Source organism: Varanus komodoensis, unplaced genomic scaffold, assembly GCF_004798865.1.
Source record: "Varanus komodoensis strain SLA01 unplaced genomic scaffold, ASM479886v1 scaffold4, whole genome shotgun sequence".
In the NCBI taxonomy this organism is placed as follows: domain Eukaryota; kingdom Metazoa; phylum Chordata; class Lepidosauria; order Squamata; family Varanidae; genus Varanus; species Varanus komodoensis.
This window is the reverse complement of record NW_025335941.1, coordinates 36,694,891-36,718,905: the sequence shown is the minus strand read 5'-3', so window position 1 is coordinate 36,718,905 and position 24,015 is coordinate 36,694,891. Positions and strand designations below refer to the sequence as shown.

At 40.3% G+C, this 24,015-nt stretch overlaps 1 protein-coding gene across 6 annotated transcripts in view; it reads right to left on the bottom strand.

Annotated features, from left to right (window-relative positions):
• The window catches only part of COL8A1 (collagen type VIII alpha 1 chain), a 132,338-nt gene that overhangs the window by 32,489 nt on the left and 75,834 nt on the right, over positions 1-24,015 (bottom strand). For 5 of the 6 annotated variants that reach the window (XM_044442028.1, XM_044442033.1, XM_044442029.1 and 2 more), the window contains 2 exons: positions 5,937-6,053; positions 5,532-5,633 (listed from right to left, as the gene is read on the bottom strand). The gene's annotated coding sequence lies outside the window, so the exon portion shown is untranslated. The remainder of the gene's footprint in view (positions 1-5,531; positions 5,634-5,936; positions 6,054-24,015) is intronic. The other variant, XM_044442032.1, reaches the window with a different exon arrangement.

Genomic DNA, 24,015 nt, shown 5'->3' with positions numbered 1-24,015 from the left:
TGTGTCCGTTAGCCCCAAAAAGTGAGGGACCCAGATCTGGCACATGGTCATAGATGTCAGTGTAACTTAAAATTCCCCTAAGAGATTTGGTCATGATCCTGTTCCAGTGCAACTGCATAATTCAGGGGAAGGATCACATTAGATCACAGAACACAGGAAACTACCATAGACTAAACTTCAGACCTTCTCAGCTATACTCCCTCTCAAACCTATTCTGATCTGTGCCTTTAAACTTAAATCACAATGACTCATTTAGCATTGCATCAGCAAATAAAGCCAGGTGGGTGAGTACATCTGTATTTTCCCTCTGGATTGTGGTTGAAAGGGGAATATTTATTCCACAGCATTCTCTATTTGTGTCATATTTTTGGATATATTAATTTTTCTCTATTTTCAGTACATTTTAATTTTTTAAAGCCCCTTATCTAGCTGCTTGATTAAGTTGGGCCAATATCATAGTGAATTACAGTGAAGGAATGCAAGACAGGCGGAAGAAATAGAGACTTGTGTAAGTACATTCTTAGAATACTTTGTTACTTTAGCAGAAAAAATCTAAATCCTTAAGTCTGGCTAGTATATTCACATGATTGGTGGGTTGATGTTGTTTTTAAACATTAAGCTTTCAAAACTGTCAACAGACATAGTTTTGTTACACATGATGTTTTCAGGGAGACTCCTTTTCCTAATTACAATCAGGTATCTTTTAACCTGCCTTAATTTAATGCATTTCTTATAGAATTTTATGAAATGAGACCCGGAGAAGACTTTTGGAAGGAAAGTGGAGGGGGTGGGATTTAGAGACAGAAAATCTAAGAGGTCCATCCTGTTTTTGGTGGAGACAAATATGGTGTTGCTTTTGGTTAGAGATCAGAATTTCTATTGGATACAAATGTCCTTGGCAAGAGACACTGGGATTAAATGCTTACAGGAGGAAGACTGTAAATTTGGGAGGTGGAACTTGTAACTAAGATTAACAACTTTGAGTTTGGGAGATGTTTACATCAACACTGTGTTCTCAGTGTTTCAAATCAAGCTGATCTCAGTAGATCAGAAGCTGCTGGCATGAGATATTTGTGCAAATGACTATTGCCTTTGTTTTTTAGCCTGCATTTCAACTGAGCAGCTATAGCCTGCTCTGTAAAGAGAGGGTACCAGAATACTGAAAGGAATGAACCTGGAGACAGCACTCAGGTACTTTAGTTTGTGGTGAACTCATATAGCTTCTCAAGCCCCACTGTGCAAACTTCCACATTCTAGGCCCTGCTGGGATTATGCTGCAGGTGGTGGTGGGACTTCATTCATTAATTTCATTTCTTTATTATATTTGTTTACCACCCAATAGTCCAAGCTCCCTGAGTGGTCTAGGAAGAATAAAAACCTTCAAAGTACAAGACTGTGCATAATCTGAAAACCATTTACATACAAACATGTAAACAGTTAGAAACATATGTTCCTCTCCCCATTCTAGGGATGTGGCCAAGAAAGGCGATGGCTTTGGGTCCATCAGGTCCAAAGATTTGTCTCTGTCCACAAAGCGACTTTTTTGGTCACCTTCCACTGTCGGTGCACCCACAGCAGGGGAGCAATGGTGCACCATCACACCAAACCACCACCTAAGTCCTTCGCCAGATGCCTTCTCTAGCCAAGGACCACAGGCTTGCTTCCTAAGTTGCCTTTCCAAGCATGCAGGAAGATTTCCATTATACAGCTCCCCACATACTCCACACCTTACAGCATTCCCGAGAATCCTTCAATCCCCAGGAGCACAATTTACAGGGACCTACAGAGGAAAGGGGGAAGTGGAAAAGTTCTATCTTGTGAATATGAACTTGGAGTTAGGATTCAAGCCAATATTATTACTATCTAATGTAGTGATTTCTGGAAAGTATGTATATATCTGCTCTTGCAAAACAATAGATCAAAATATAAAAGTTCAAGTACATTTCTAGGCTATTTCTCTGGAAGTTTTCAGGAAAGCATTTCAGGAAATCTTCACCTCTTACTTACATAGATTTTATCATTTTTTAAAAAAAATTGGATTTAACTACTTAAATATAAAATCCTGAAGAACTGATTTGCAGTTGTTTCTGAACAAAAATATACTTTCTTATCTTTATTTTAAAAATCCTATGAAGGTAGAATGCAAGAAGCTTTTGCTAAGCAAATAGTTTTTCCAACAGTCACAGTTCAGGATTGACAGTAATAATAATTGTATGATCATGACAGATATTATGAGCTAATGTCTACTTGTCTGAAGCATTTCTGTTAAAAATCCAAATGAAATGTAATGACAGTTGCCTTAGAAGGCAATAAATACAGGAAATGATACTTTTTTGGAGTGGGGGTGGGGTTGTTGTTCAGTTTTGCCCTGCATGTTACCAGCTTGGTGGGAATGACCATGATGATGATGATGATGATGATGATGATGATCCATTAAGGGCACAATCCTTTGCAAGTTTAGACTGAAAAAAGGCCCACAACTGCCAGCATGCCTGGGATATTCTGATATCTGTAGCCTTTTTTCCTGCCTAAACCTGCATAAAATTGCTCCTTAAATAACAAAAACATCCTTGGTTCATAAAATAAACAAGAATTATAATCCAATGTGTTTGAAATATTTTTAAGAAACAATGCGAGCAAAAAAAAAAAAAAAAAAAAACCACACACACACACACACACACACACACACACAAAACCAACAACAACCCAGGAAGTATTTCCTATCTTTGGGGCTAATTAATTAATTTAGATCTTTTCATATCCTCAAAATTACCATATAATTATGGGCCAGTATAAAGACAGCATTATGAACTTGCCAGTTATATATGACTGCAGCTGCTTGTGGACTTTTGCTTGCCAAATAGGATTTTCTGCTTTTTCCCCCTGTCCTCCTTGCTGCAGCCTCTGAATCTAGCTATTGAACAGTGGGATTCTACAGCAGAGCAAGATGATTTTATATCCTCTGAAACTGCTAGAACTGTATTTTCTTAGTATTCATCCCTTCCAACTGCTAGGTAATGCTACCCAGTTTGGCTTCCATTAACTTTTTAAAGGTATACTATTTGAAATTATCTCCAGATTTGTTAATATAAAACTGCCTAGCTTCTCTCTGCTTGTTCTGTTTTCCACCTTCCAAGAAATGTGTGTGTTTTGCCTAAGTATGAATACAGTAACGGCTGGATTTTATATTTTCATTGCTAATTTTCCTTCTTCCCAGCATCCTCAGGGGCAGTCCCAGGTGCAAACATCATATCACTTGGTAGAGCCCAATCTGACAGAGCTTAATCAGGTGCCAGGTCTCACCTCCTCCTCCTCCTGCATATCATCTTAAGACTCAGGCCATGCAGGTTCCATATCACAATATTAAATTATTTTTTCTCTTGTTTCCGCCTCACAAGCTGCATTTTCTAACATCCTCCCTGCTGGAGCAATCTGGATATCTCAAAAGTTGGCACATAGCATAACACTGATTTTCAATGTTTACTTATGGCCAACATTTTTAACTTTATATGATTAAATTGTCGGGAAGAAATGTTCTGCATTTTGTTTAGGTTCTTTTCTGCTTTTAATGCATATATTTGAATGGTTAAGCTCCCTGCCCTCAAATTTCCCATTTTTACCACAGTTCTCTCTTTCTATAGATCACTCTGTTAGGTTGCTGTTGTTTTTAATTTCCCCCATGCCCACCCTGAGCTGCCTCCAATTATTTCCCTAAATGTATCTAAAATTAGTTCTAGGTTTCCTATAAGGGTGGAATCTTTGCCAGTCCTCTTTCCTATCGTTGCCCGCCATGCCAGGACCCCGTTCTGTTTTGTAGGGCTCCTAACACTGAGGAGCAACTTTTCAAAAAGGGCATAGTGCCTAAGTAGAGAGAGTATAAGCAGGCATGCACAAGATTGTTTTTGTACAGTTCACGAATTACTCAAAACTATCCCATTTGCAAATGCCAAAGGGAAGGCATGGTCTCTGAACATGCTCACAGATTCCTCAACTTGTGTTTACATTTGAAAAATGTGCACTTAAAATGCACTTTAAGAAGTTTGTATTTTAAAAGTATACTTTTAAAAATAAATGCCTTTTTATACTTCATAAGGAAAAAGTGCACATTCTCCAAAAAGTATACTTTTCTCATTCTAAAATCACATTTCCCCAACAAATGAACAACAGCAAAAAGGAAAGTGAGCCAAACAAGAATAAGCCAGTCTGAGCTCTCATGTGAATTTCAGAGAATTTCAGCAAGCTCAAAGATCCCTGATTTTTCATCCCTAGATATTACTGCATTTATTTTGATTGAATTTCCTTGATATTTTAATGAAAAAAATGGAACTCAAGGCATCTTATTGGCACAATTCAATGGACTGAAACAGTAATATATTAAGATGCAATAAGAACACAACAATTAGCAAAACGAAAAACAAAGCTCCAGTTAGCTACAAGAAGTGAAAGAACAGAGCTATTTTAAAAGGGGGAAAAGTACTGACATCTTCCCCAACTCCCTCCCCAAAATTATTGAGAAGGTGAAAGGATGCTGATGCTTGCTCCTGTCCTTCCAAGCTAGTGAGATTAGCCCTGTCCTTCCACACCAAAACAACAAGTACATCTCCCTCCTGGGCAGACTTCCTCATGAGTTAGCTCCACTCAAGTCAGTGGATTTAATTGAGAGGCCATTGAAAATGATGTAATTTACATGCATTTCAAGTAGCTGTTTCTTAAGCAAGAGGACATATAAGACAACCAAAAAGGCAAGAAAACACCACAAATTTTATTTTTTTCAGAGTGGAGAGGAAGGAAGGGGGCATTTGCAAGTCAGACAATAAAAGTTTGGTGTAGATCCAACCTGGTCCCAAGCTGTACAGGGCTTTATATGTCATAAGCAGCACTTTGAATTCTGCCCAGAAATATACTGGTAGCTAGTGAAGTTGCTCTAGCAAGAGAGTCAGATGCAGTTTGTAATTTATCCTGGTCAACAGTCACGGCACAGCATTCTGGACCAGCTGAAGTTTCTGAGCAGTTCTTGTGCAGCCCCCTGGTGACCATATTACAGTAGCCCAAATGGGATGTATCTAAGGCATGTATGACCATTGCTATATCATAACTTGACAAATTTCTATAAATGATTCTGCAGAGGCAAGGGATGCTTAAAATGAGAGCATCAATCATGTGGCAAGCTGTCGAGTAACTGAGCCCTGAAGTCCTGATTATTATTGCAGAATCATAGAGTTGGATACGGCATCAAAGGTGATCTAGCTCAATTCCTGCTATTTCCGTAATACAGGAAATTCCGTACTACAGCTGGGTGGATGGCCACCCAGCCATTGCATACAAACCTCTAATGGAGGAGAGTCCTTCAGTGTTTGGGGCTGTCGGTTCCATGGCTTACACTGTCAGAAAGTTCTTCCTGATGTTTAGTAATTTGAGGCTACTGGTTCAGATCCAGAAAAAAAATTCAGCATCTATTTCACAGCTTTTCAAATATTTGAACATGGCCATCGCATCACCTCTTTGTTGTCTCTTTTCCAAGCTAAACATACCTAGTTCCTTCAACTTTTCCCTAGAAGCCTTGGACTGCAGTTTCCTCTTATGTTTATCACTCTCCTCTGAACATGTTCTGGTTTACTCAGAAACTGTAGCCCCTGGAATGGGATGCAGAACACCAGGTGAAGTCTGACCAAAGCAAATAAATCAGTGCAATTACTTCTTGCCATTTGGATAAGAGCTGGAATTGCAAGTTTCCTCTTGAGCTGCCTTATTGTGCTCCTGAATTTGAACCCTATTTAGCTTGTGGTCTAGTAAAACCCTCTAGATCCTTTCCCCATGTGCTGCTGTCAAGCCAGGTGTTACTCAATGGTAAAAGATTCCTGCATTTAAAATCAATCATGCCCAGGCCTAGTACTTACAGAATAACAGTTAGAATTTCCAAAATTGGTTACACTTACATTCAGACTTTGGGGAATCGATGGATTTGCTTCTGGATCAGTGCAATGCAATTTTCAGAAGTCAGGATTCTTCATCGGTGTTTGGTAAGCAAAGAAAGATATTTTTGTCACCAACCCCTAGGGAAAAAATGATCAAAAATTAGTTTGATCTATAACTCATACCTTTTTGAAAATGTAAATTTTCAGAACAACAAGCAGAATTTTCAAAGATAAATGGCTAGTATCAATTATGCATGATTTAGTTATGTTAAATGTTTGTTTATTTTCAAATATTTATATTAACTTATATCCTTTGGTGTTTGTAGAGATGCAGTCACTGATCCCTGACACAGCATTGAATGTGACTTCCAGGGCTGAAATATTTGTGCAACCCTTTGGCACTGAGAGCCACATGGGAAATAAGGAATACACAAGGACTGGGAAAAGGGGGAAGGGAGGGCAGCAGATGCTGTTCTGTGACTGATAGTTCAACTTTCTTATCACAACAAAGGATTTGACCAGGACTTTCCACTTGTGATCATTTGAGTGAAGGATGTCAAAGCAATATACTGCAAGACTGATCCAGTGCACCATGTTCTTTGTTAGTTCTTTCTCTCAGGAGAAGAAGTGTTAAAAATTGTTTTGGTTGGGTCTGTGGGTCCTTTGATTCATCATATGTTACAAGCCCCTGCACCTTGTTGTTGCTAGGTGCGAAGTCGCGTCTGACCCATCGTGACCCCATGGACAACATTCCTCCAGGGGATTCCTGCCCTCCACCATCCCCCGGAGTCCACTTAAGCTCACACCAACTGCTTCAGTGACTCCATCTAGCCACCTCATTCTCGGCCGTCCCCTTCTTCTTTTGCCATCTGTTGTTCCCAGCATTAGGCTCTTCTCCAGGGAGTCCTTCCTTCTCATTAGGTGGCCAAAGTATTTGAGTTTCATCTTCAGTATCTGGCCTTCTGCTACTGGGGAAGGGCAAAGGACTAGTACTAGTAGCGCCAGAAAGAATGAAGCAACTGGGTCAAAGCCAAAAGGACACTCAGTTGCAGATGTATCTGGTGGTGAAAGGAAAGTCCGATGCTGCAAAGATCTATACTCCATAGGAACCTGGAATGTAAGATCCATGAATCAAGGCAAGCTGGATGTGGTCAAACAAGATATGTCTAGACTGAACATTGACATCTCAGGAATCAGTGAACTAAAATGGACAGGAATGAGTGAATTTAATTCAGGTGACCATCAGGTATACTACTGCGGGTAAGAATCCCTCAGAAGAAATAGAGTAGCCTTCATAGTCAATAAAAGAGTAGGAAAAGCAGTACTGGGACACAATCTCCAAAATGACAGAATGATCTCAATTCGAATCCAAGGCAAATCATTCAACATCACAGTAATCCAAGTCTATGCCCCAACCACTGGTGCTGAAGAGGCTGAAGTTGACCAGTTCTATGAAGGCCTACAACACCTTCTAGAATTAACACCAAAAAATGATGTCCTTATCATCATGGGGGGTTGGAATGCTAAAGTAGGAAGCCAAAAGATAACCGGAATAACAGGCAAGTTTGGCCTTGGAGGACAAAATGAAGCAGGGCACAGGCTGATAGAATTTTGTCAAGAGAATACGATGGTCTAGCAAACGTTCTTTTCCAACAACCCAAGAGATGACTCTACACATGGACAGTAGAGGTGACAAATAGACTTAAGGAATTAGATCTGATAGACAGAGTGCCTGAAGAACTATGGACAGAGGTTCGCAACATTGTACAAGAGGTAGCAACTAAAACCATCCCAAAGAAAAAGAAATGAAAGAAAGCAAAATGGCTGACTGAGGAAGCTTTACAAATGGATGAGGAAAGAAGGCAAGCAAAAGGCAAAGGGAGAAAGAGAAAGATACACCCAATTGAATGCAGAATTCCAAAGAATAGCTAGAAGAGATGACAATGCCTTCTTAAATGAACAGTGCAAAGAAATAGAAGAAAACAATAGAATAGGGAGGACCAGAGTTCTCTTCAAGAAAATTGGAGATATGAAGGGAACATTTCATGCAAAGATGGGCATGATAAAGAACCAAAATGGCAGGGACCTAACAGAGGCAGAAGAGATTAAGAAGAGGTGGCAAGATTACACAGAAGAACTATACAAGAAAGAGCTTAACATCCCTGATAACCACGATGGGATGGTCACTGACCTCGAGCCAGACATCCTGGAATGTGAAGTCAAATGGGCCTTAGGAAGTCTGAGCAACAACAAAGCGAGTGGAGGTGACAGCATTCCAGCTGAGCTATTCAAAATCTTAAAAGATGATGCAGTAAAAGTGCTACACTCAATATGCCAGCAAATTAGGAAAACTCAGCAGTGGCCACAGCATTGGAAAAGGTCAGTTTACATTCTGATCCCAAAGAAGGGCAATGCCAAAGAATGTTCAAACTACCGCACCATTGCACTCATTTCACATGCTAGCAAAATGATGCTCAAAATCCTACAAGCTAGGCTCCAGCAGTATGTGGACTGAGAACTACCAGAAGTACAGGCAGGATTTCGAAGAGTGAGAGGAACTAGAGATCAAATTGCTGGATCATGGAGAAAGCTAGGGAGTTCCAGAAAAACATCTACTTCTGCTTCATTGACTATGCTAACGCCTTTGATTGTGTGGATCACAACAAATTGTGGCAAGTTCTTAAAGAGATGGGAGTAGCAGACCATCTTATTTGTCTCTTAAGAAACCTATATGCGGGTCAAGAAGCAACAGTGAGAACTGGACACGGAACCACTGATTTGTTTAAAATTGAGAAAGGAATTCAGCAAGGCTGTATACTGTCTCCCTGCCTATTTAACTTATATGCAGAGCACACCATGAGAAAGCAGGGCTAGATGAATCACCAGTTGGAATTAAGATTGCTGGGAGAAATATCAACAACCTCAGATATGCAGATGATACCACTCTCATGGCAGAAAGTGAAGAGGAACTAAAGAGCCTCTTGATGCTGGTGAAAGAGGAGAGTGAAAAAGTTGGCCTGAAACTCAACATTAAGAAAACTAAGATCATGGCATCTGGTCCTCTCACTTCCTGGCAAATAGATGGGGAAGAAATGGAGGTAGTGACAGATTTTATTTTCCTGGGCTCCAAGATCACCGCAGATGGGGACTGCAGCCAAGAAATTAAAAGACACTTGCTCCTGGGGAGGAGAACTTTGGCAAATCTAGACAGCATACTAAGAAGCAGAGACATCACCCTGCCAACAAAAGTGCGTATAGTCAAGGCTATGGTTTTCCCAGTTGCAATGTATGGCTGTGAAAGCTGGACCATAAGGAAGGCTGAGCGCCGAAGGATTGAGGCCTTTGAATTGTGGTGCTGGAGGAGACTCCTGCGAGTCCCTTGGACCGCAAGGCGATCAAACTGGTCAGTTTTTGAGGAGAACAAACCTGACTGCTCTTTAGAAAGCCAGATACTGAAGATGAAACTCAAATACTTTGGCCACCTAATGAGTAGGAAGGACTTCCTGGAGAAGAGCCTAATGCTGGGAACAATAGATGGCAAAAGAAGAAGGGAACGGCAGAGGATGAGGTGGCTAGATGGAGTCACTGAAGCAGTTGGTGTGAGCTTGAGTGGACTCCGGGGGATGGTGGAGGACAGGAAGGCCTGGAGGAATGTTGTCCATGGGGTCGCGATGGGTCAGACACGACTTTGCGACTAACAACAACATCTGGCCTTCTAAAGAGCAGTAAGGATTGATCTCCTCCAGACTGACTGGTTTGATCATCTTGCCGTCCAAGGGACTCACAGGAGTCTTCTCCAGCAACACAATTCAAAGGCCTCAGTTCTTTGGCACTCAGCCTTCCTTACCGTCCAACTTTCACAGCCATACATTGCAACTGGGAAAACCATAGCCTTGGCTATACAAACTTTTACAGGGTGATGTCTCTGCTTTTTAGTATGCTGTCTAGATTTGCCATAGCTTTCCTCCCCAGGAGCAAGTGTCTTTTAATTTCTTGGCAGCAGTCACCATCTGAGGTGATCTTGGAGCCCAGGAAAATAAAATCTGTCACTTCTTCCATTTCTTCCCCATCTATTTGCCAGGAAGTGAGAGGACCGGATGCCATGATCTTAGTTTTCTTAATGTTGAGTTTCAAGCCAACTTTTGCACTTTCCTCCTTCACCCGCACCAAGAGGCTCTTTAGTTCCTCTTCACTTTCTGCCTGCAGCTATCCTTCTGCAATTCTTCAGATGATTTGCATAGGAATACCTTGGCCCAGGATAGGAGATCATGGAGGCAAGAGTTGCCTCTGAGCTTCTCCCACTGCATAAAACAGCTAAAGAGCCAGTTTCAAGCTATGCAATTCAGTGCTATGGAGGACAGGGACTGAAGTGCTCCAGGCTGCTGGTTTCTCCACCCCCCCCCCCCCGTTCCTCAGGATCTGAGTGCACTTTGAGAAGCAGCCAGCAAGGTTCTTTCTGCACTGAATGTGAAAGTGGGTGGGGAAATCCAAAGACAGAACCTCAGTTCCAAATTTGGAGTGAGTTTTCAACCTCAGAGCTTAGAATAAGAACAACAATCAATCAGTCTAGACACTCTCTAGTGGACATAGGATTACTTCCATTCCTTATTTTTCTGAAGTTTAACAGGTTTGAAAAGTAGGGCCATCTTCATGTGGCATGCCATTTTCATAACAATGCCAAACTAGAAATATGTTTTGCATCCACACACAATCTGCATCCATTCATCTGAAATGTACCAATCATGATCCCTTAAATAAGGGCAGCTATCTTTCCAAATTTAATCTATTTCTTCCAAAAAATAAAATCATTATCAATCATTTCCTTTTTAAAAAGCAAAATAAATAGATACAGTGTGTAGCATAAATCTCTGCACCTACTTGTCTAAAACTGGGCAGTCATTATCTGCTCATGTATATCTGCCCTGTATATTTTAGCTACAACTAACAAAATGTAGTGAGAGCCAGTGTGGTGTGAGAGGCAGTGTGGTGTAGTGGTTAAGAGTGTGGGACTGGGACTCAGGCGATCTGGGTTCAAGTCCTCGCTCAGCCATGGAACCACTTGGGTGACTTTGGGCCAGTCACAGACTCTCAGCCCAAGCTACCTCACAGGGTTGTCAGGGGGATAAGATGGAGGAGGAGAATGATAGAAGCTGCCTTGAGCCCTTTGTAGGAAAAAGGCAGGATATAAATAAAAAATAAATAAATTAAAAGAGCTGCAGCAATGATAGTCAATGAGAAGCATGGCAGTTACAGCCTAGACTTGGGCTTGGTACTGAGTTGAAACACAGCAACACCAAATCAGGAGGCATGAAGGCCTGGATTTCTGAACCAAGATTCAGACTGAGACCCAAGCTTTGTTACTTATTTATTATATTTATATACTGCCTTAGTTGATTTCAAGGAATTCACAAGGACTTACATAATTCTTGTCCTCTCAGTCTTATCTGCACAACAAGAACTCTGTGAGGTAAGTTGGGCTGAGAGTCTGTGACTGGTCCAAAGTCACCCAGTGAACTCCATGGCTAACAAGTTGAAGAGGATGGCTTGTTAATTGGTCAGAGCTGAATTGAACTTTTTTCTGATTTGCCAAATCAGTGTGAGAACCAAATCCTGTGGATAGTACATACCCTTAATATCCAATATTTAAGATGCAGTTGCACAAATTGCTGTTCCATCAAAGACATAGCTCCAATCCCAGTAATCTTCCTACAGTACAGACTAGAAAAAGGACCACGTGTTATTTCCTGTGCCCAACAGCTGTGTCCATCTCACCTCCATGCCCTCCAAGCATTGAAGCATGACTGTAAGATTTCTATAGGGCAGAACTCTTTCAACCAGAAAGCTAAAAAGCTCTTGGAGCAGGGGAACATTACGGCAGGGGATAAGACCAAAGGAAAAGGGAGTGGGTCCCCTACACCAAAAAAAACCCCAGGATATTTTAATTTAAAGCTCTTATTGTCAGTGACAAAGCTCTAGCAGAGGAATCACAAGCTTTTATAATGGTGAAACAACTGCAAAAGCTGGAAAATCACCAAATGACTGGCAGTGAGGGTGAAGGAGCATTGTTGACTGAGGACCATAGAGGATCAGACTGGGTTTCTGGGCAGGCTGTATTTGACTTGAAGCTTTCCACTCCAGCTAGATTTATGTGACTGCACTAACTGGAAATCAACCAGGCTTCCTATTTTTTGCATTATTGGCATTCTATGAAAATATAGAATGAAGGAGAGCTTTGCAAAAACCCTGGAGTGACAGAAAGACAAACAAGTGGGTCCTATATCAAATCAAATCAGAGCTTTCTATAGAAGCAACAATAACAAAACAGGCTGTCATACTTTGGACACATTGTGAGAAGACTAGAATCGCTGGAGAAGACAATAATGTTAGGAAAAGTTGAAGGCAGAAGAAGCAATGGAAGGCCAAATATGAGATGGATTGGCTCCTTAAAGGAAGCCACAGCCTTGAATTTAGAACCTTTAAGCAGGAAAGTCTTGGATAGGAACTTTTGGAGAGCTCTCTTTCATAGGGTCATCATGTTGGAGATAATTTGATGGCACATAACAAAACGAAACAAATGAAAACATAATGGTAGAAGTTCAGAGTGCAATAGGTTCATCGGATGAACAGAGCAGGAAATGGGCAGTTTTGGCTTGGGGAAAATATAAACTGAACAAGCCCATATTCATGAGAGAAAGCTGTGATGACCGTGGGGTGTATTATTGGACTGTGTAGATGTTCTCCTGAAGTATTTGAAACTGTTGCAAAATTTATATCAGCGGTAACACACACTTGAAAATACTCCTGGTTCATCGGACAATTTCTGTTCAGATAATTTACAATTAATTACAACATTATTTTATTTTCTGTTGCTATTCCAGACTTTAATTCTGCAGCTAATAAGGGCAGTTTCTTTTCAGAGTAGATCTGTCCTCTAATAGACTTACTAATTAGCCTGCTGTGCACGTTAAAACATATATGTTCTCTTATATAACAATGAAGTTTCCCTGTTGCAATTTGGCAATTTCTAGAAAATCACCACAACAGCTTTTGACAGATGAGTCATATTGCATTCTGTTATACACGCAGCCAAAAGAGAAATTAGGCAGGAGAGACTGAAATCACTTCAGAGCAAGACATTTAGCCCAACAGAATCCCAAAACATAAACTATTCCAGGTCCAACACAATGCAGAGTTATTTTCAGGACTTGGGTTACTTCAAATAACTTCGAACATAGTAACAGCAGGATAGAAAAGCTTTTTGGTCATGTTTCATCTTGAATGGTTCTGAAATAAGGATGCATTTTGTCTCCACCAAAAGTAACCTAATAATAGTAACAGAGGGCATCTGAAATCACAACATTGCACTTGCTTCTTGTGGAAAGCATTCACTGCTTAATGGCTGGAGCTAGTCTTCCCTAAGGTATGTTGAGTTTTGCAAAGAAAAGGGAGAAAAAAAATCACTCCCACTCTCCTGCCATATTTTGTTCTCCTAATAAAACAGTATGTTAATCACATCTTATCAGCTCTTTGCTAATATTGTATAGGTAGCTTAAGACGAATAAAGGAAGAAATTTACTTTGCAGCCTGTTCAGTGGAAGAAGAAGGTAAATACGGTTGAGGATTTTTGTTTTCTATGCACTGGGCATCACAAGAATGTTTCACAGAGCAGATCATTCACTGAGTCATGTTATGTCATCAAGTGATTAGACTTTTACCAGGCAGGTCACGTGGCCTAAGCTCTCTTAGCCTGGGGTGATTTCTTCCTTGGATAAAATGCTCGAATTAAGGGATTTAGCTTGGAATTTTTGCAAGTACAATGTATGACTAGAGTTCTGTAGGTGAGCTCATGCAGCTTCCAGAAAATGCATGGCCTTCACATGCACTTCCTCCAAACATCTGTAATGCATAGAGATATTGACCTTACAATGTAGAGGTGTAGAATCATTTTAGTCCAGAGGACTGCACTGGGCAGTACCAGAGGGATATCCATGCATGGACAGGGACACACACACACACACACGGAGGGGTGGGGGCTGGAAATTCCCTTGTGGCACCACGGGTTTGGTCCCTCCCATGTGTCCCATGAGCTGTACTGTTTGCATCCTTGTTGAAATGCTTGCAGGCTGTCACCTTCCACTATAGTTTGGCTGATCCAGAACTGTTTTCTATGCTGCTTGGAGTGTCTGAAGCACATTCATTTTCTGTTTGGTGCAACATATTCAGGAACAGACCATTAGACGACATCATTCAACATAATCAAAATTAAGATCTTTCTTGCATTGCTTAAAAATTATATATGGTTCATGCAGTAATAACGATGCACTTAATCTTATGGTATAGCCAGTGCTGCCATACATCAGGGTGAAGTGATCTGCTTGATGCAGCCTTATCAGGGATAGGAGACTAGATCAAGGACTGTCTGGCCTGTTGTAAATGGCAAACATTGCTCCTGCAGGTTTTTTTTAAAACAGACATTGTTCGTTGTCCTACAACCATCCTGTACAGTGCATAGCTTATTTAATTAGGGCATAGTCCTAGGACCTCTAGATAAGATCTAGATGGGCATAGGAGAGACCATAGGGGTTGCAGCTCTAACATGAGAAAAATCACCTGAAGACAGAGCAGAGAAAATATAGCAAGTCTACATCAGCTATGCAAAATAGTAGCATGTACATTCCAAGTGTACTTCTCTAGAGAGGTTATTCTGTAACAAGGATGCCACTGTGCACAGGCCCATCTCAACTCATTTGGTGTGTAGATTACCTTACTCTGAGCTACGTGTCCTCTGGCAGGGGAAGTGCCAAATGTCTACTTAGGGAACAGTCCGACAGCCTAGTTGATGCTTGTTCACTAGTGGCAGGCTAGTAAGCATGCAAATAAGGGTGACCTGAGGGAAGAAACCAATCTGTCATATGCAGCTATCAGACAGATGCTGAAGCTTGCATACTTAGACAATGCTGGGGTTGTTTCCCCATTGCAATTCCAATGGAAAATGGACATTTGGAAACCAGTGCAAGTGAACATATCCCTTTCCTAAGCAACCTGTTATCTTCCTTCTGCTCTCAGCTCCCCAACACTCCTTTTTTTACTAGAGCTGCAAATCAGTTCAGGAGGAGGAGGAGGAGGAGGAGGAGGAGGAGGAGGAAAGTGAATCTGGGATTAGATTTACAGAACATGAAATACATATTTTTGCAAACAGAGGTCTCAGTTGCACACGATACTAGACTGCATCTGTAACTTCATTCATTTGTCACAATAATTATAAGTCTAACGTTGGACCAATGACAGCACAATTCTGTGCATGTTTACTCAGAAGTAAACCCCATTGTGTTCAGTAGAATGCAGTCTTGCGTAACTGGGCAGCTCAAAATGCTAGTTGAACAGAAACTGAGCTAAGATGTTTACCAAAATGTTTGATTTTTAAATCAATGTGTGAAGACCATTGTTCACACATTTTCCATTTAATAATCATTCCACAAAGGGGAGGACAGCCATTAAGACAAACTGGTCAACTATCAAGGGTGCTAAAATTCCAAGGGCTCTTGCCTTGACTATGTAACTGTCTGGGGATGGGAAAGCTACTTGGAAGAGCTGCACGGAAACTGCTTAGAAGCTCATGAGTTTGGTGATATCACATCCTCTGAAATGTAGGAGATATGAGAGGCTTCTGATTTCTACCAGCTGCCCCAGCAGACACAGTTGCAATGGGGAGGAAATAGCAATGAGAAAATTGTTGATTTCAGTGAACTATTTGCTTGTTTCATATGCTTATCATTTTGTGGCTCAGCATTTGCTAAGCTGCAAGCTGGCTAGCATTTTAATTGATGGGGTGGTGTGGGAGAGAAAGAGCCAGCTCTGGTAGTACAGAAGGTGTTACATTATTAATGAATTAAATTATTAGAATATAGAAATGCTGTAGCATTTCACACTGAATAAACAGTAGATTGTTGATCAGATTGCCACACCAATTTTATCCACAATGGCAGCAAATAATGATGAAACAAACATACAGAAAAATGTTACATTTCTGTAAAAAAAATACCTTCCAAGCAACATGCAATATACAAAATGTAAACAATAAATATAAAGGCATAATCAAGAAAAACAATACACTTAAAGTGATGAAATGTGAATACCAAAGGAAGATTAAGGCAATGGCAGCAGAATCAAAGTTCAACTTTAACTATCAGTCTACAGTAGCCTGGGAAGGCCATCTAATATAAAAATGCCTTCACATGACAGCAAAAGTTAGTCAGACATCCATGAGCAAGGACTTTCAGAAACTAGGTTTCCCCTGGGGGAAGCTCTATTCCATGCTATTCTTGATCTCACTCCAGTAAATGAAGGACAGAAAGCAAAACTGCATTACATGAGCTCAAAGGGCTGTATCCAACATTCTCCATAAAGCATGTTAGACCTGTTAAACTTTAAATGAATATTCTGTGCACGTGCTCTTTCTCCTTCTCCCACTTCTAGGTTTGCTGTGAGAAGACATAGGCTAGATTCGGTCGTATTTGTCAAACCATGGTCATGCCTGAATGCTCCTTCCTTTCCCATTCTCCTCCTCCTCTCCTATGTTCCAATTTTCTCCTTTGCTTTTTCATTTGTGCAAAGCACATTATGTATGTAATGTCCACATGACATGGCTTATGCAAATCAGTATTTGCCTTCAAGCTAGAATCAGGAATCCACTTCAAATTATGATTTCTAATTATGTTTTGGAAGTCAGCTATGGTTAGTAGAAAATATACTGAATTGTCAATCATCACTGCAAGAGATGTTTTGTACAAAACTAGGAAATGAGAAAGAAATGGGTGCAGGCAAGGGTAGGGGAAGGAACCAGTACACAATTATAAAGGCTATTCAGAATAGCCATACCATGGTGTGAGTGTTTCAGCTCACCCAGGCCATCTTTGACCCGGGAGTCCTTCTTCCAGTTAGGGACTTCTGATTGCAATTACTCTGTGGCGATGGAAAAGCAATCTGCATACCCCTGATCTTCCAGAATTGAGCTCTAGAACTGAAGGAAGCTTCAGAACCATACAGCAGTCAAGTGTCGGGCCCAATGTTTAAGTTCCCGGTAGGAACTCAGGGCATGCATTTGTGAAGCTCTGGCTCCCCTGTCATTTCCAGCTATAATGTACAGGCTGTCTTTTCAGATAGTTGCTCCAGAAACCCTAGATACCTTCAACATGAGTTGTGCCGTACTAGTGGCAGCTGATGCCGGTGTGCACAAGCTTTCTGAGCAATTGGACAGAAACATGTTATGCGCAATGCTAGCAGAGTGGAGAAGACATTAGGGAGAATACTGTTTCTAGCTGGCTTAATGTACTTCTAAAGAGGAGAGGAAAACATAAGGCTATCATTAAACTTTGCCCTGTATCAGACTAGGGCAACCTGATATAGTTCAAGTAGGGAAAAAATTCTCATACAAAAGGACTTAAATGTTTGAACGGATCACAACACATACACTACAGCAATGTGAAGGATTAGGGGAATTTTCCAGAACTGTATGGGTGGTCACTGCTATACAAGCTACTGATTTCTAAATAATTAGAAACTTGCCCCATATTACAGATAACTTGCTATAAAATTCTTAGCTTAGCCAGACCGAGAAAGGCACTCCTTCCCCTTCATTCTTTACTTCACCTCATTGTGTCATGCATTTTTCTCACTTGCATGGATACAATAAGGGGCTTTCTGTTTTATTTTCTCAGATAAGTAAAACAGTAATTTCAGCTAGGGTGGCCAGTTTTCCTACTTTACAGTCCTCTATTTTGGAGAGCTGGCAGAAGAAAGTCTTATTTGAAAGTGACATTTATTTGATGGGCTGCCCAGTCCAAGTCTGGTTTAAAGTCAAAGAACCAGAAAGCAGGAAAGCCAGCCCTGTGCCTTGAATCTGCCCATCTGCACTTAGACTCTGGGCAGAAGGCTGAGCAGGGAACCTGGTCAAAGTCCTCTCACCTATGGTTGTTGTAGTTACTCCACAAACTATGGCAATTATTTCAAAATTTGCACTTATGCACAAAACTTTGCATATGAAAAATATGCAGATTGGTATAGATTTCCCTCTGTAGTCATGGATTTCATCATTTCTGAGATTGTATAAGGCGCACCCTAATTCAGGTCCATTTTAAAATGATGAGAAGTATATGTTATTTTATCCATTTCAGGGTCTTTATTCATTATGATGACTTGTATGTGTGAAAGAACTAGCACAGTCCAACAGTGGTGAATGTAGAGTCTGCATCACATTTATATTTAGCTAAATTCAGTTTTCAGTATCTGGATTCTGACTAGATGATAACTCACACCTGAGGCTATCTTATTGACAATTTTTGTTGTCCATGTGGATACCCCACTGGCTTAATTTAGGGGAATTATCAGGGAATTAGTTCTGCTCTAATGCTTATTTTACAATAATATAAGTGGGAAATGCAAGACATAGGCCAGGCTGGTAACATTAGGTAAGGATGGATGGATGGATGGATGTATCTGTGTACTTCTAGCCTATGTCAGTTTTTCATGTACCCGCTCATTCAGTCCCTTCCATTATGTTTTGCATTAACCTGCAGGTTTGAAAAATATGAATGTGCATTTAAGTACATATTCAAATACGTTTCTGAATATTTTGTATCTCAAAATTCCTATTTTAAAATCCATATTGGTAGCTTACATATTAGGTGGAATCTCATGGTGTGAGGCTCATCCATTCTACCTGAAGAAATTTTGGCAGGGGAATGAATGGAAAGTAATATATTAAGACCACATTCCTATGCATACTCAACCTGGAAGCAAAATGCATTGGAACACTGACTTAATGTAATATGTATGCATGCATCCTATACATCCTATCCTATGTATAGGATAATGAAATAAAGCAGATTTACAGAATTCTACTCGGAAGAAATCTCTGCTGAATTCGATGGGCCTTTCTCCCAGGAAACTCCCGGTATAAGACACACTCAGAATATTGCTTTAATCTGCCTCTCCTGGAATGAGCAACTTCAAAGAACACATGGTTATATGAATTCTCTGCAATGACACGCATTGTAGACAACATGATATTCATTGCAGCTTAGTAACAAAGTATACAAAATCTGTTGGTCATATATACAATTAAGAAAATGGTCTGGCAAAAAGGGGAATGTTAGCAAATGTCTGCAAGTGAAGCATTTAAGGATTTCCCAAATATTTACCCACAGAGAGCCAGCTCTAACACTGAGAAATACAAAAGGTTCTTTGTGTAATTTAAACTCACACAGACAGAAAGTATGTTGGCTTGGGATTGGGTCACAACTAACAGGCAATTTTGGAAGTTATTCAGGCCATAAAGAACTATTGGGAATAAGCAGGGCTTGATGGACTCTTTTGTAAAACATCTGCTACTGCTACCTCTAAAGGAAAAGCAAGCTGCAAGGTTTTGAATACCGAAGCAAAGGCATTTTCAATCCTTCTTTAAGATCTATTGATATTACAGATGTACAGCAATGGCATCGCTTTCCCCTAATGGATTCCAAAACAATAACTTTCCTCTTGGTGCACATGTTAGAAAAAAGCTAATAGTACAATGTATTCAAGTAAGGTTCAGACTCTTTCATGTGCTGTAATAATTTCTATGTAATAGGCATTTCCGTGTATAAATACATCTCAGTAATTATCTCACATAGTTTCCTATGTACAAGATTCATATTAATTGCTATGTTCAACTGACTCTGTGCAGGAATATTGCATCACATGATTTCGCCCCTATTAGTAATGTCAGTTTGCTAAGCGATACTGCTATGGGGCCAGCAACATCTTCAATGAGTGTAATTGTAAAGTATGGCTCCTTTTGCAGATGCCAGAAAGCACTGGAAAGGTAGGGTGCCACTTTCATGGTCACCGCCCTAACCAGATCATGAGTTCTCAGAAAGAAAAAATGTCAACAGATGAAGCATAGACATGAGCTAAAAGTGAGACAACAAAACTATTTATTCTATGTTTTGACAAGGGATATATCACAGCTGTCTTTCTTTATCTTCTCTTCTTAACAAATGATTCTATTAAGAAACTCCATATGGGCTATAATCTGAATCCCTGGACACTAAAATAGCCAATTAGTTAAAAGAAAAGGCAGGGTAATAAGAAAAAAAAGCAGGAAGCAATTTCCCAAGCAATTGAGCTATGACAGGCTTGATTGGTGAGGTCTGGTGGCATGGAGAGGCATGTTTGGGTGCTGCTAAGAGCTCACACCCCAGCAGAGGGGCACCAACAAGAGCTTCCCACACTTGCTCCTCTGCTTTGTGTCCACCTGTCTCCCCCTCTGGCCTAGGCAAGTTTTGTTGAGGAGGAGCGGCAGTCGATGCCACCTCCTCTATGCTCACCAGCTTTCCAGCTGTCGAACGAGCAGGTCATATGATGAGAAAGAGGAGCAGCCGCAAGGTGACAAGGTAAGGTGGACTTGCTGAGGAAGGCAGCCCATCACATGTGCCTTGCACAAGGCCCCCAAACCCTGGAACTTCTACTAGGAGCAGAGGAATAGTCTCAACCTCTACTCATAGCAGGGGATGAACTGCATGTTGACTTAAGAAGAACAAACCACAGCATTTCAAGCAGAATATAGTTTAAATCTGAGCATTTTCCGGAATGGCTTTTCTTGTATGCAGGTGTTTTAATACTGTTCATGCAGCCTTTTGCAGCTTGACAATCCTAATGCTTTACCTGTAGCAGCAGTGCCAATTCCAAAAGAAATGTCTAGGATATTCATAGCTGTATTTTCTGTAATATTAATGTGTGCCATACAAGGTAACGCACTTCTTTCTTTAATAAGAAGAACCTGAGATAACAAGAACTAATGATGGTCCTAACCTTACCCAATAACTTCCTTTTCCTTTAAAAAAACATAATCAAGATTCTTAATTTAAATCAGGGTGGACAATTTCTGCTGTAAGCCTAAGTCCACCTGATGAAACACACCAGGGATTTAAATGAACATTTCCATTCATTTTTATTTATTTAGAACATTTTTATCTCGTCCTATACAAACCAATTGTCTCAGGACAGCTTACCATATAATATAAATAAAATAAATATAAACAATCTACAACTATGACAACCAGATAAACTCACATCCTGTGATAATAGTTGTAACAAATGTCTTCTGTGTGTGGAGGGAAGCAGGTTCAGCAACAGCAGCATGTTGCGGAACAGCCTCCGTTGTAGGATGGCTGTTCGAGTCCCAATCGCACAACGTTAACTAAAGTTTGTTTCTTCCATACTCAAGTTTCTTGTGAAGATGATATGTACTATATATAATATATTTTATTATATTTTGCAGTAGCACATATTGTGCAGGTTTTGATCAATCATGAATTTAGCACTATGCTAAAAACACAACTATCCATTAGCACTGTAAATCTGGTAAAATTTATAATGCCCCACAAAGTCTTCCTGTTGTTTTTCACCTTCATATTTTAACTCTGTCTGAACTGGGTATCAGCTGCTCTGAAGAAAATCAGCAAAAATACATGTGTAAATATAAGAATTACAGATTGCAACAAATCAGCATCATTGTCATCCAGACTCAAGAGACACATGTTCTGAAAAAGCCATAGAAATGTCTGTCTGTGTTAAGCCTGAGGGGAGGTGTTTCCCAGAAAATTCCATGGGTTTGATCCAAGACGCTGGCCCAACAGATGAACGTTTACAAGTTGTAAGAACACAGCTGAGTCTTGTGGTTCCAGTTTTACAGGGTTTTTTTGTCTTGAACTAGCAGACAGACAGAGGGTCTGACCAGGTCAAGAGCTCTACAAACATAAGAAGAGCCACCCTGGATCAAAACAAAGCCCTGTTTAGTCCAGTATTTTGTTCTTGCAGTGGCTGACCAAAGGCTTATGGGAAATGAAGAAACAGGATGAGTGCATCACAGTACTTCTGCTGTGTATTCTTCCATTAAACTGCTTCTGATACAGGAGGTAATATATAGCCATTGATAGCTTTATCCTCCATGAATCTGTCTAATCCCTTTAAAGCTATCCAAGTTGCTGGCCATGGCTGTATCTTCTGGTAGTAAATGCCATAGTTCAACAATGTACTGTTTGTAGGAGTACTTCATTTTGTCTGTTCTGGATCTCTCAGTCCTGAGCTGCATCTTTATCATGACACTGCTTAGTTACTCCTTTTCCTAAACTAAACTAAGAAGCCAAAATTGTAAAGTGGATCATGAATCATTAGAGGTGAACTTTATATATATTATAACAAGTTGCCTTTCCACTATAATTTTAATTACCAAATTAGTGCTTATTATATGAGTTTTACTGTTGTCTACTGCCTTGGGAAGACTACTGCCCTGAAAGGAGCCTAAGAAATATTTAAAATGAAACAGCATGCCTAATGCCCAAGTTAAGCTCCACCAGGCCAAGAAAAAAACCCTACTTAAAACTTCTTTTGCATCTTCTGCTGCAAGTGCCATTGTTTGGACTGAGAGGGGTGATTTACTTAGGCAGCTAAGCATACCTAAGCAGTGGATTTACTAGCATGGTTAAAAGGTAGCAGGGACAGACAACCCCTTTTAGCTTGAGAGCCAAATTTAGCTTCAGAGGGTGGTGCTGAAAGCAAAAGCTGCAGGATTAAAGGTAACAAGGATGGAGCCAAACATGGAAAAACCTGGCATAGACTGTAGTAGCATAAAGCTCTTACTGCCAATAATTAAATATTAGGAGGGGCATTTCAACCTATTAGAATGGGAGGAAGTTTGTGTAAAAGCCAGGAAATCAGAAGATGTTAGTTAGGAGAAGTGGGGGCGGGGGAGGTGTTTGTCAGAAGAACCCCAGAGGCTGGGTTGGGACTTCATAAGCCAGATTTGGCCCCGGACATGATACTTCCCACACATCCTATAGGAATGACTGCTAACCTGTTCTTACCATTAGCTTCTTGTTTATGGTGAATTGCTTCACTTCTGGTTAACCACGAAACTGTGAGGGACTTAGCTCAGCCATCAGCTGCTCTATTTCCCATCAACAGTCTCTGCCCATGTTTGTTTGTTTTTATTTCATATATCTGTTGTCTGAAATGGTGTTTCATTATAGTGCTTCTTGAAGCCTATTGGTCTTATTTTTTCATGATTATTTATATGCATTCTGATAAATTAATTTGATTCATCAAAGTATTAAGTAAATCAGTGGTAGGCATATAAAATAAACAGACCAGCCCCACCTATGAACCAGTTTCATGATGGCTGCGTTTCTCCTCATTAATCAGCTAATATATTGCTTGCTTCATGATCAGGAATCAGCATTAATTCTGTAAAGCATATGTGGAAAAACTGTTAGTGATGTGATGAGTAAAATGTGCTTTCCTATTTGAGTTTAGTTAGTCTACTTCAGTCTTAAGAGTGATGGATACATGTTCACATTTAGCCTTGTTAATTTGCTGGGTTGTCTCATCAAAGACCTCTAATTATGTTCTGTAGAGATGTTTTAGGGTTGGTTGGTATATCAAAGCATTATTGGCATTCTTCTTCCATGTCTTTCTTTGATTTGCATGCATGCTTGTTACACTTGTTACCCTGTTAGTTTTCATTACTTGTTAAGTGGGGCCCAAGTCTGAAATCTTCCAGCAAGGCTGATGCAAGGGGACATTTCCCTTGGTCAAAAGCTTTTTCAGTAATGAATGACAGCACTCAAATCTGCTAAATGACCTAGAAGTTTCTGATGTGGTAACATTGCTGATGTCAAGAAGCTGTTTTGTTTACCTTAATGAAAAATTGGTGCCTGGAAGGGAAATCAAACAAAACAATGGAGGCTGTTCTGACCTTTCATTCAGAAACATTTTGAAATGAGACTCCTTAACCAGGGTTGAGTCAAAAAGTTCTACTACCTGACACGAAGAACGAGATGGCTCCTTCCCCCATTGTATGCAGAAATACAAGCTAGTAATCAAATTTTAGGGCCAAACTACATATTCGTTAAATATGTACTCAGCAGTTACATCTTTCTTGCCCGTGTGCCCTAAAATAAGGTTAGGGGCTGATCTGCTTTGAAGACCTAAGATAGAGCACAGGGGCACTTTAACCTGCTGTCATCCCATTCCAGAACTCTCTCTCTCTCACACACACACA